A 13,708-nucleotide genomic window follows, 5' to 3' on the forward strand; every position below is an offset into this window, starting at 1 on the left:
GATTCAAAAAGAAAAAATCCTGACCCCTCCTCTGATGCCTGAAAGTCTGTCTGTACCTAAGCCTTATCCAAAGAAAACTTACTGGGGTGCCAAATTCTGTGTTTGCACAAATGGCCAGAGATATAATTTTCTTACTTGATCTGAACATATGATATAATCCCCTCTCCCACCTAAGATTCCATCTCCATCTTAAGATTCACAAAACAGGCATGCCTCTTAGGAGACCCATCTGGAGGCCTGATCTGCACATACTGCACACACACTGAATTTAATGAAATAGCAACAGCAGCTGCTGTTAATGGCAGTGGCAGCAGTGACTGATCACTGTTTATACTGTACCTTAGCTATCAGGGCAGTTGCCAAGTAAAGAGGAGACTGAAGAGACTTTTAATCACTCAAATGTTCTCAACAAGATGGAAGACAGCCCAGTTTGTCTTTTCACAGGACTGAGCCACTTGGTATGTCTGAAAAGGTAGACATCCAAAAGGACAGTCTGAGCTAAGCACAGGCAGGAATCTCCTCACCCAGTGCCTTGGCAACTGTGATTTTTGTTTTGAGCTGCCTGGTGGTGCCCAGACAGCCTCTGGGGTCTCTGACCTCCCCCAGGAGCAGAGACATTTGCTTTGGGTGCTGCAGAGATGGATGACATAGCCTTCAGCTCCAGTCTGGGAGTTGCCTCCAGGATCTCCATGTAGAGGAATTTCTCCATTGCATCCTGCCAGTCAGTTATGGGGGAATGGCACCCTGAGACAGAGGTGCCTTTCACCACTCCCAGGGAAGTGGTGGATACCCCAACATTGGACACTTTCAAGATTCAGTAGACACAGTTCTGGGCCATCTTGTCTAGACTGTGCCTTTGACAAGAAAGGTTGGACCAGATGACTCTTGAGGTCCCTTCAGACATGCTCTTTATGATTCTGTGATAATCTCATATTTTTTCCTTCTTACAAAGTTATCTGGTTCATACAAAAAGCTTTCATTTTGGGCACTGTGTGCTGAGAATGACCATGCTTGGGTGCTGCGGTGCCTCAAAAGGCAACACTGCAGTGGCAGGAGGTGAGACGGGCCTTGGGGCTTCTCAAGTTATCTGAACTTTGCTGCCACAAACAAGGTGTATGCACCCTGTATTCCCTGGTGGAATTCATGTGTCAGAAACCAGGGCATTTTCAGTATTTCTGATTAGAAAGCATATACTCGAACGAAATAATATAGAAATTGAAATATTTAAGGTCAAGCCATGTTTCCATAAGAGTCAGTGGGATATTTGACACAGACTTTTAAAAAACAAGGATTACACTCTAAATGGTCTATTTATGAGGAACAAGTGCTATTTTAATGTACCAGTGTTTTTCCTAACTGTTTCAGGAAAATTATTAATAACTGAAGAAATCTGAAAAAACCCAAAATGTTGAAAAATGCTTAATTGCCATAGCAACGCCTGTTTTACTGTTGAATATCATAACTCCAGAGAGACGCAGAGCTGCCATGATCAGATGGCTTCTTTTAAAATTTCCTGATTGCTAAAATCAAATAATTTTACAGCATAATCCTCTTTAAAAACAATAAAAAAAACAGCTTCCCTCAGCATTAGTCACACTGTGCCTAATGGATTTCCACACCTTTCCATACACAAACAGAGATCACCTTCACTTAAAGCTATTAAAGACCATTTTTGTTATAAACCAAAACACAGAATCGTGCTAAATAACAAATGATACTGCAAAATCTGAAAGGAACCTTTTCTTTCATGACTCAGTCTCACTGAGAGAGGCAAACAGTCTGAGTTGTCTGTATATCCTACACACATGCACTGTAACATTGACTTACTGTGTAGTAGACTAGTATTAGGAGCCCCCCAAAAGCATAAAAGAAAATTTGTCATAGTGTTATTACTAATGAACTTGTCTTAGTTATAGATCCAGAAGTAGATGATCTGCCTCTGAAATATACTTATCAAAATCTGTAATCATTTTAAATGCACAAAAATATTACTGAAGTGTTAAAAGCTATAATTCTGCCCCTCAGAGGAAATGGACTAGCTCTGACCTCAGCAGGCTTTCAATCAGACTTTAGAATTTCTGAGCTGGAGGATTTGTGGCCAATGGGAGCCAGGCAGACTGAGAGGAATAAAGACGGGCAGCACGTCACTGTGCCTGAGAAAGTGTTGTTTTCCTCCACTGCTCCCTCTGGCCTGTGGTTCCTTGGAAAATAGATGTAGCAGCAGATACCTATGTGGTATTACCAACATCTATTATGATTGTTCTTATTCTAAGATCTATTACAGAGGACAAGATCCACATATTCTTAGCACTGACCTCTTACAACTGATGACAGTTTTTTTAAGCCATTGAGATTTTGGCAACTCAGAGCAATTTTGGCACACATGATGAAACCTTTTAGAAAAAAGATCATGGAAAAGCCTGACATGCATGTATCTGTTTGCCAGCAAGAGTTCTGACAAAGCTGAGGACATCTGTGCTGGAGGTGACAGCAGAGGGTGCAGGTGGAGGGCTCGCTCAGTGGGAGCAGTGCAGCCATGATATGGCAGGGCCACGTTTGCACAGCGCAGTCTCCAAACCCAGTTCTTCCCCGTTATTTCTGACTGATGAGGAGCAGAGACCCTATTATAACAAAGGATTCTGCTGACATGCATGAAATACCATAAGAAAAAATAATACAACTTTGTGGAGGCAGCAAGCTGTTTAACTTTACTTCTGCCTATTTATAGCTCACTTGAACATTTTGACAATTGCAAACAATTCTGTAGACTAGCTATTTAGACACCCTGCTGAATGTATCCCAACAGAAACTTGAGGGGTTTAATAATTTTCTAGCCAGACAGAATTAAACTCATGATTCATTGAAGAATGTTGCAAATAAAGTCAGACTTTAATTTTTAAACTTTCACTTCTTGTAAATTATCTTTTAATTAGATTGTTACTCCAATTTATCCACTCACCCTCAAGTGTAAGTCAATTCTTTTATATGCAACCAAACCCCCAAACACCTCACTTAAGATTTCAGCATAAGAAATTGCATTAGTACTTCACTTAAAATCTTGAGCACTGGTTTAAAGGAAAAACTTTTTAGAAGGCTGCACCAGCTTTGCACCAGCTTTACCATGCTATAGGAAAATTTTCATTCAGCCATTACTGTCACCAAGGAAATTGAAGTTAATTCTAGCTTCCACCTTCTTGGATACAGACTTCTGGTAAAAATGTATAGCCTATTTTTGAAACCTCTGTAAATATCTCCAATGACTTTTGTTGCTGCCTAGATCAATTTCCTGACTAGTAGACTCCAAATAGACTGAATTAAAGTATGTTTGATATTATATGTCATTAGTGAGTGCTCTTACCTTTTCAGATAGAAGACATCTTTACAACATTTGCATTTGAAATGGGTGAGTAATTTTCAGCTTCGAGAGAGCGTAACTCACATGTTTTCTGCATATTTTTGCATTCCACTTTTTCTCTCTCTCTCCTGCCATCTCTTTCATATTTCTTTATGCTTAGGTTTCCCAGTATCTCTTGCCCTGCCAGTTTGTCCATATCTCTCATGAGTACTGCTTGTATACACTCAGAGAAAAGATGAAAGCTCAATCTTTCCCTATTTTTCTTCAAATCATTTCACCATTTTCTGCTGGGGGTTATCCATGGAAAATAATTTACAAAAAGAATTTATTTGCTACATAAAAGGCAAAATAAAAATAGGGTTTATCTTGTACCCAATTAAAATTTGTGCAAACTCAGCATTAGACATCTTTCTTTTAAGAAATATTCATTCTCCATCTTTACAGAGTGCCATGCAAATCTGTTTCTACACAGAGCAAACCAAAGAAAAAGTGTCCTGGACCTTCCCCTGCACATTTTAGGTTTTGTTAGTGGAGTCATTGCCTAGTGCTTCTTCACCAATGGAAATCAACACTGAAAAAACATAGAAGTATGTCATCTCTTCTGTTTGGTAAAAAAAAGCTACTCTTCAAGAAGGATCACAGATAACCTTATGAGCCTTTTAATAGTGGTGCCAACGAAAGGATGTTCTCTGTACTATGTACAGGACCTAAAGGATACATTTTGCTACTGCCCCATCGCCTTTTAGTCTGTATGTAAAGACCTATGGCAAAACAAGGCAACATCCATCTGATGGTAAGCACCGCATCCCTTTGTCATGTTTCACAGACTAATCGTTATAATTATTTGAAAGAGTGACTTTTTAAAATTTGTGTAAATGATGTATCTGTCCTCCCCCCGCTCCCCAAATTTTTCAGTTGCAATTCTGACTTCTTGATTTCTTAAACCTTCATCTTAATAGCACGAAAGATCAAGCTTTGAGTAGGAATTCTGAAAAAATGGTTGTAGTGTACTACATACTGTCTGTCGTTTAGCCAGTCTATAATAACACTAAATATTGCGTGTCTGATGTTTGCTATTGTTTTACTGTTATACATTTAACTACATTTGTTTTATTTGTCTGAGATGAGTTGAATCAGGTATGAAGAACAAACTCCCTCTCCTAAAGAGATTTGACCCCTATTCTTGTGGGCCCCACTGGTAGCTCATATTGCTGCAGCAGAAGTGTAGCCTCCCTTTTATAAAGTTGTACTATGAAAGGCATGAACTACATAGTCCCATTCAGATACGTGTCAAGAGAAGCAACACAAATTATTTAGAGACGCTACACAAACATTCACAAAAAATTACTAGAGCTTTTTTTGTGGGCCACAAATTAAAAGAAACACTATTCCTAAACACTAGACTGGGTAGCTCAGAGCCCCATCCAACCTGGTCTTGACTTTTCATGACTTCTCTCTGCATAATCTAATGTCATCAGAAGCCATTACTTTTGGAACAATATTTGTGCATTTCCATTTAGCTGCTGTACCAGCAGCATCTTCTTACTCTGCATTGTTGGCTTAGTTGCACTAGAAACAAGGACAAGAGGCTTAGCTTCAGTTTGTGTTGCAGGAATCACTACTTTCAAGGAATGACATTGAAGTAGAACCAGGAGAACCAAGTCTCTAAAGCTGTTTTCAGCACCTCTACTGAAACTATTTTCTGCTACATCTATTTTGGTAGGCTCAGGACCAGCCTGTGATATATAAAATCACCACATGATTCCCCTGTTTATCAAGTAGTATCTGTAAAGATGGGATTTTTCCCAACATTAATTTTCCTTGGTCAAGGTTTGATTTAGTCAAGTTGCCAGCGAAACCACACTACCTCACAAAAATCTAAAATTAGCTTTTATTAAGTCTAGACATATCTAATAATCTCAACAGGTCTAATAAAATTGTCTTCTAAGTCTTCTAGAAACTATGCTACTTAATTTAAATTTACATATTTTACACTAGACCAGATAGTTTCTTAAAAGTCAAGAAGTTGAAGTAGAATGTAAATTCAAACCAAATTTTATTATTTTGATAATAAATTTCCATGAATATTAATGTACACTTCCTAAAAAAAGGGAGGGAAAAAGGCATAAATAGAAACAAATGACCAGAAATAGTCAGAATCACAGAAAAAAACCATATGATTTAATTCAGAGGTTTATCTGTTGAGATCTCTGCTTCCCCTACTGCATTCAGGTGATATCTTTCCAAGGCATTTGCAGGGCTGTTTCATGCCTGAAGTCTGCTTTACCATTGCTGTTTCGTTGGTAAAATAATTATGAAGCATTCAAAAGTCAATCTTAACAAAAGAGGGGGGACAGGGGGCAAGAAGAAGAAAAAAAGGACATTTGCTTTGAAATATTATTTAACAAAAGAAAAAGAGGAGGAAAAAAAACAATGTAATTTTGCTTTGCCAGCCATAGAATAAGCAAATGTAGACGTTTTCCTGTCTCAGTGCCTCAGAAGGTCTCAAGCTTTGCTTCTCTGGGTCATATTTATAGGTACTTTCCTGACATTGCCTTCAACTCAATGTGCATACAGATACTGTGTATACACACAGAGGCTCCTCTGGACAAGCCATTAAGTTGACCATCAAGTTTAACCCCAGGTTACCAGGAAACCATTACTGCTGGTAGTAACAGTCACAGTTCTTATCTGTCCCCACTTTCTATCAACATCTACTTGCTCTTCTCATTGAGATTAAAGTAAGCTTTAGAGTGAGTCTTGGTATTATTTTTCTATTAAAATCTCCTGCAAGTTAAACTCTCCCATCTCCTAGAAAAGAAAAAAAAAACCCTTCAAATTAATTCATTTTATAATTGCTTCACTTCCTAGGGTTTAGGCTACATAAAGTAATTCATGACCATGCTCATCTCACAGTTCCTCTAAACCTTTATAAACCAAACTACATTACCACATCAGTTGATAAGCCAACATTTGGTTCTGTAGCCACAGCTCCTTTTGCCCATACTGACTAGAAATGGCAGCACTCAGAAGGAAAAAGACAAGCTGTTCCTGGACTACTACTGCTTTTAAAGAGTATTTTGATTTTATAAAACATGTTACAATTAAGTCTTTATTTCAATGATCATATACTATTTCTTTTCACAGGCATTCTGACACATTCGGTGCATGCAGTCCATGTTGTCCTATGTCAAATGAAGGGTATGAACCAGAGGAAAATATTGCTCCCCTCCAACATCTGCCTCTTCTATTCCAAATCTGAGTATTAGCATCCAGAGCTGGGATTGTGCCCCTGCATCTCTCTTCAAGCTCTGCATAGTGCTGAGAAGGTCATCCAAACCACAGGTTTCAAAAAGTGGCCACAAGTTAAGATTTCTTCATTTCTGGGTATCTAATATGAAACAGCTGTGGATGAATTTGCAGGCATAGTGAATACTCACAGCTCCAGGTGGGGGTGGTTCCCACTGCATAAAACTTCATGAAAAGGTTTCTTCACTAAAAAGTGCTCTGAAACATGATTGTCTAGGTGGCTTTCTAAAAGCAGCAGACATCTCTGACAATGGGATTTTAGCACAAATCATTTCTGCAGGACTGCAGTGAAGAGAAGCTCACTAACAGTTATGGATCACTGCAAGTTTGCAGAGATTCTGGCAGTGGAACAGATAGCCATCATAGTATATAAAGGATCCACAACTCCGAGTTAGTAGTTTGCAAGAAATCAGAAGATTTTGCATAAGTCTTCTGTGCCAAAGCTGAACCACATCTTCCCCTACGTGTATATATAGTGTTACACACACAAGCAAGGAGAGTTAAAGAAAGCAAAAGGAATAAACAAACATTCCAGGATAAACTATCTGTAGGTATTTTTAAATTAAAACAGTTGTGGCAACACTGCAAGACAGACCTCTTTCCAAAGGCTTAGCTGTTTGTCCAGTTTAAAAGCTTGTGAAGCTCTGCCTGCCTTCCATACAGCATGAGGACAGACAGGCATCTCCCAGAGATTCCAGTATGTCAGGTTATTTAATGACAGCATCCAGACCATGTAAAGAGTGACCACCTTCATATTTCTCAGTCTGAGCACATATCTGTCCTGCTCAGGTAGGGCTGGGGTCTCACCTCTGTGCACACTGCTTCCACAGAGAGGAAGCCCTGCCATGCATCACAGAAACCATGCTATTTATTTCATGAATGACCAGTATTATTTAAGGCATCGAGAGTTACATGTAGACACAAGCTAAGCCAAGATAACCAGAAAGATATAGCAAAGAAAAGCTTGGATCATAATATCCACCTGCGCTAGCAAGGCTTTGGGAGGCTTGGGTTAAATTTCTTTTGCTGCCTGAGGGAATCTGACCTGGTATCTCCCACTTGGAGGTGAATATGCTGATCACAAAAGGTCAGCTATTTTAAGGCACAAGGGTGAGGCATCCCATTATTTCTGTTCAAACGGTTCCACTTTGCATGGAATGAATATTCATTGGGTTCCTGAGAGAATGGAAGTGAAGAAATGTGTCTATAACTGGGCTGTTAGGCAGCCTAGTGGGGAAGGTGGGTGAGAGGAACACATCCTTTTGAAATACGTGAGCATCTGGCTAACAGCAGCATGGACGTGGTGTTAATGATCTGTGTTTGGGACTGAAATGTTGATACTGGAGATAAAATGGAATTTGAACGTTCAAATTTGATTGTGACAGCAGCCCCCAGACACCCTACTGAAAAGGCTACCTGGAAATTAATAGTTGTCTATTTAGTGCTGGATAATGTGAGGAAAATATAGTGTGAAACTACTCACAGAATGATGAAAAGGCCTCTCCTAGAGCTGCAGGAATAAAATTTCTTGCTGCAAACTAGCCTTATACAGACATCTAGGAGTACAAATGATGCTGGCAGAGAAGTAATTAAGTAGAATGACTGCAAAGACCTGATAATAGAATGTCCTATACTAGGCAAAAAGTCATTCATCTAGAGAGTCTAAAAAGCAGATTAAATAACTGTCCATATGAACACTTCTATGAAGGTGTTTTCCCTTTTAGACTGTTGCTTTAATGACTGTGTAATTATTGGAATTAATTGGGTTTGGAGGAACACTAGTATTTTTAATACAGGTTTTACCAGGTAGTGACAGTTTTTATCTTATAATAAGTTTACATTTTCATTCTCAGATGCCGTACTATTGGATCAAACTCTTCAACTGCAGAGTTGGTGATAAATTCATCTGTGGTAAAAAAGGCACTCATAAATCTGTTTATACAGACTTTTATACTGACTTCTGCTGTCTTTCCTCAGGAATGAATCTGTCCCACAAAGCTTATTATTTAATTATTTAGAGAGATGTGGATGAAGTTACACTGTATGAGTAAAGAAGTTTCTGCATATTGCCCTGAAATGACTTTGCCAGAGAGAAAAGCACTTAGGGATGGCTTCTTTTAGGGACAAAATCCATAGAATTTAACAAAAGGGAGCAACACTTTTAAGATTCAGCAACAAAAGTGCTTTATGGGATCAGGATGCACTATATATTAGGCCATTTGGAATTATACTTAAAAAAAAAAAAAAAAACAAGAAAACATTATATTCCTAGACTGTTTTAGTTCTAGTGAGGAATGACACAGCATCCACAAGAATGAGTGCCAGTTCACACTGACTGAGATCAGTGACTGCTCCACTAAGAAGAAGGATGTTCCTGCTCTGAGTGCAGCCCATCCAACTGGAAAGAGAGCAAGGTTTTAGCTAAGGAACACCCAGGGGTGCCTGTGCCTTTTCAGTTTAGTCAAAGTTCATTTCAGATCTTCTGGCTGACAAAAAGCAGCAGATTTGCTTCTGTTTGAATGTATGCAGCTGGTTTGGCACTGAAACTGCATTTCCTGGGGGAGAGCAGTAGCAGCCATTGCCTTCACAAGAGCTTTGCTGCGTAATTAAGTTTTATTTATAAAGACTGAATGTACCAGATTAATAACCTTGTCTTTACACTGCAGACTGGTAAATTAGAGTTGGATTTCTGTCTCTCTAAGAATTGTTACCAGATTCAGAACATGGCTTTGATACCTTTAATTTAATTACCTGCAAAAATTTGATGCTATTCATCTTCCACAAGGTGCACATTCTAGTCAATGGAGACACACTGATTTACACCAGGTCTGGGGTCTGTGTAGGAAAAATTTCAGTTATATTTTTTCAGGACACTTAAGAAAAAATTATCTGGGGCTTTTGTTCCTGCTTTTCCTTATCCTGTCTATAGACTGTGGTAAATGTGAACCTTTCCCCTCCAAGGTGTGTTCTTTGTTGGAGCCAGAATTTACATTTGCCTTTTAACTCACTTTGAGACTCATTGTCCTAAAACCACAGAGATGCAGATCTGGGAAGGACAACAGGATGCTGTCCTGTCTCTCCTGTGCACTGTCCACAACAGATGCTGATATGAACAGTCCTTAAACACATTCAATAAAACACATTCACACATATTCTTAAATACTACTTCTTAAAGGACTTCACTAATAATGCAATTTAGAAATCACAATATTTAGTTGCAATAGTTTTTTTATCCTTCCTTTCTGGTCTTAAGTAAGAAGTGACCACTATTCTATTTTTAATTATCTTTTTCGGAGACTAGAAGATTTAAACAACCCCTTTTAATGTACCCTTTTGCAGCCTAAAGGAATGAGATTACCTTTCTTTATGGTTTATATTTGCTAAATCCTTTAGCATTTCTTGCACCATACTGTGGATTTTTCTCCAAGTCATCCTTTTTAAAATGTGGTGTCTAAAAGTGGACACCTGGTCTGAGATCCAGTTGGCTCCCAAGCAGAGCAAAACAGTTACTTCCCAAGGGTTGAATATAACATTCCTAGGAATGTATTTTTGACCAAGACTTTTTTTGGAAAAAATACTGTGTTGTTACTCATAGTCAATTTGCGATTCACCACAATCCTCAGATCCTTCTCTGTGTAAAGTCACTTCTGCTACATGTCTATTTTCATGTCTTTGTTGGAGTTCATCTGCTTTTAATTTCAGAGTATGCCTGATTTTTTAGATTCATTATTTTCCAGTTTTGATGCTATCAAAGTCAGAGCAACTTCTCCACTCATATTGACTGCAGATTTTCTAAACATATTACCTCAACTTCATCATTAAATCATTACAATTATGTAGAAGAAATGGTGTTGCAACATAGGTCGCAGCACATGCCACAGCCAAGATGGGCCACAATACACAGAGTACCATCATACAATTTCAGACAGCTTCAACCCATACAGAGTAACACCTTACTACATCAGAAGGCTTCAGACACCTGCCCATACAGAGCAACATCCCATCACTTCAGAAAGCTGCAACTATTTGCCCTTCTTAGTCTTTAGCCCAGCCTTTTATACCCCTCATGTTCATGTGTTGCATCTGTCTGCCCTCTGTTCCCTTTGGTGGCTGGTCAGTGCACCTGGGCACTCCATGGCTCACTGCTGTCAATGCTGCTCACCTGCTTTTCACAGCTGTACCCACTGGGGAGGAGGCTCAGCCGCAGCCCCACTCCCAATTACCACAAACTGTGTGCCTACAAAATGGGACTCCGCATAAAGGTTCACATTCTTAATGTGAATCACTGAAAATTATTTTTCGCAGTCGCTCCATAACCACAAAGAGGGGGGTCAGCACTCACTTTACCTGGATATGGGTAAATTACAAACGTGGCTGTGGAAGTGCCTAGCATTATAGTCTGTTATGACACCTTTTCCCAGCATCCACCTTTCCAGAAAAGTTATGCACTGGGAGGAAGTAAGAAAGATGGACCCAGACCCTTCTCAGTCATCTCCTGACAGGCTGAGGCAATGATAACAAGCCGAAATGTAGGAAATTATACTCAAACACACAAGAATTTTACTCTTTTTTTTCCCATGAGTGTAGGCAAACACTTTAACAAGTCTCCCAGAAAGTTTATGGAGTCTTCAGCTTGATGACACTCAAAACCTGAATGGACATAGACCTAGCAGACTCTGCTCGAGCGGGGGCATGGATTCATGGATTACAGACCTCCTGAGGTCTCTTCCAGCCTCAAACATTCTGCAAGTCTATGAATTTATAAGACAGTACTATTTGTTTTACATGTCCTTCCTTGAATTCAGAGAGTGTTTTGCAAGCAGTTTTAACTTTTCATAACAGTAATGTTAAATAACCGGAAGTTATGATCTGATCTGCAGCTCAAGGTTAGTCTGGGAATCACGTTAGACATTTTGCTAGTCTCTGCAATATGACATGAATGTCATGTAACATTTCAAACAGTATTTGAAATTCCATAGTTGACTCCTCGATGCTGAGAGCACATCTTTTTAACCCTAGATCAAAGTCCTTCTCCCAGCTTGAGCACTGGTATTAAACAGTTTCCCTGTCACAGTATCCCTCTTCCACCTTTAAAAAGCAGTATGTTATTTTTAAGGAAGTTGAAGCCCAGTGCTGACTTTATTAGTAAAGATCTGCATCCAAATTCATGACTCATATGACCCAGGGTAGGCCTCTGCAGTCGAATGGGAGTATTGGCAAGTATCACTTGTGACCTGGACTCCATCCCCTGTGTTCCCAGAACCTCACAGTCACTTCATTAGTGCCCACGTGGATGAGTAACATGAATAGCATGAGTCACAGTCAGCGACTGGATATGCCTCAACAGTCTTTCCACTGTGCCTAAGGTTTTTGAATTAGTCAAGGAGCCCATGTCCCAGCAGGATGGTCAGACGGGCAGATGGATGTCTCTGGCCCCAAGACAGAGAGTCTCTAATCACAGTCATCCACTGAGAAGTTTGTCACTGGAGCAGCACAGCAAATAATACGATCTTACTGAAAAGCTGAGCCAAAATATATTTGTCTTGAAGCAGGAAATTTTCAACATTTATCCCTCCTAAAAGAGTTTACCTTTCTTTTCTGCTGCAATGGGGAATCTCTGGCATTTGAATTCACTAGGCATGGGATCTGACTCTTAAAAGAACCTACAGCTTTTACAGTTTACTGACTTGGAAACTGATGGGGTGGACAAAATACTCTCAGCTAGTCTCGTAACCTGATTTTGATATTTGGTAGGAATTTTTAAAGTATTCATGCTCCTTTTTGTTCTCTTATTTAACAGATTGTTTTTCAGCACTTTTCTACTTTCATGACAGTTTCTGATTGTGAAAAAATGTAAAACACACTTAAATATAACGGTGGGTTTTAAACTATCTGTTGAGGCAGGGTACTAAAACACAGTACAAGCCCATGTCCTGAATAAGAGTGCAATAGCAGAGTGTGAGAAAAACCCCAAACATTTAACGCAACTGTTTCTATGCATATTTTTTAGTTATATAGTTGAAATCCACACTATTTCAGGAATTATATCATTCTATAATAGTGACTTTTTTTTTTTTAATGTTATGAACACCAGTGTTTTTTTTCAATTACTGGTAAACCTGCTGATAATTTCTTTTAAAGGCTAAAGGGGACTATTCTGTTAAATCTTCCCTTGGAATTTAGGTGTCTGTAAAGTTCTCTCTTCTACTGAGAGACCTTCACATTTCCTTGTTCCAAATGGATGTTTCTCCACAGAAAAATAATTAGATATAAAGACATGAGCACTTTTATCTATAGGTGAGATACAGACAGGAAAGGCCAGGTGTTGCCAGAGCAGGAGGTATGAGGTGGACACTTGGTGGTTGAGTATTCATTGTTTCTGCAGAAATGTAAGAACTTGGGGCAACTTACCACTGGAAAATGAGGTGCCAAGGGGTTGTAGATGCAAAGTAGTTCAAGAAGAGTTTGTGAAAATCTTAATAAGATGTGATTTAGGCACCCTGAAAGGCACTTAGGTAACAAGCCCTCCAAATCTGGCCTCTTGATCTGGGTATTTTATCATCTTAGCCAGTCTTGAGCTAGATGGGGACATGGGGAAGCATTACAGCCTGACTGCTGAGGGGAAGTAGTAACCACACAGTATTCAAACCTGCCACTGTTTGTGCCTCCTAAGAATTAATTTTGATCCTATGATCTCACACTTCTAAAACTCCTGTATTCCCTAAAAAAGGTTATTGAAATGTCAGTTTTTTCAAAAACTGGCTGCCTAGAGCTTGTTGTCCATGAGCAGCATGACCCTCTAATGAAGCTAATTCATAAGATTTTTACCTGACTTGAGGACATATAGATTCACATTACTAATTAATACCATCCACATAGCTAATTTAGGAGCTTGAAAATTCAAACCCACAAGAGAAACTCAAAAGCATGCATGTTTTTCCCTCTTTACCTGACAAAGCTCTCAGTAACTGTGAAGATAGAAGGGTGTGTGTGGACTAGCAAAAAAAATTAAATAAAACTCTAAGAGTAATTCCTATGAATATT

The 13,708-nt window shown here is 39.1% G+C and overlaps 1 long non-coding RNA gene across 2 annotated transcripts in view; it reads right to left on the reverse strand.

The window, feature by feature from the left end:
* LOC128788747 (uncharacterized) overlaps positions 1 to 13,708 on the reverse strand; it is a 107,325-nt gene that overhangs the window by 71,703 nt on the left and 21,914 nt on the right. The window contains exons 5-6 of one of the 2 annotated variants that reach the window (XR_008431189.1): positions 9,416 to 9,499; positions 5,441 to 6,166 (exon numbers count right to left, since the gene is read on the reverse strand). The exons of the other annotated variant lie outside the window; for it this stretch is intronic. This is a non-coding gene — a long non-coding RNA (uncharacterized LOC128788747). Of the gene's footprint in view, positions 1 to 5,440; positions 6,167 to 9,415; positions 9,500 to 13,708 lie in introns of those variants that run through there. 2 annotated transcript variants of the gene reach the window in all.

Source organism: Vidua chalybeata, chromosome 5 (assembly GCF_026979565.1).
Source record: "Vidua chalybeata isolate OUT-0048 chromosome 5, bVidCha1 merged haplotype, whole genome shotgun sequence".
Lineage (NCBI taxonomy): Eukaryota > Metazoa > Chordata > Aves > Passeriformes > Viduidae > Vidua > Vidua chalybeata.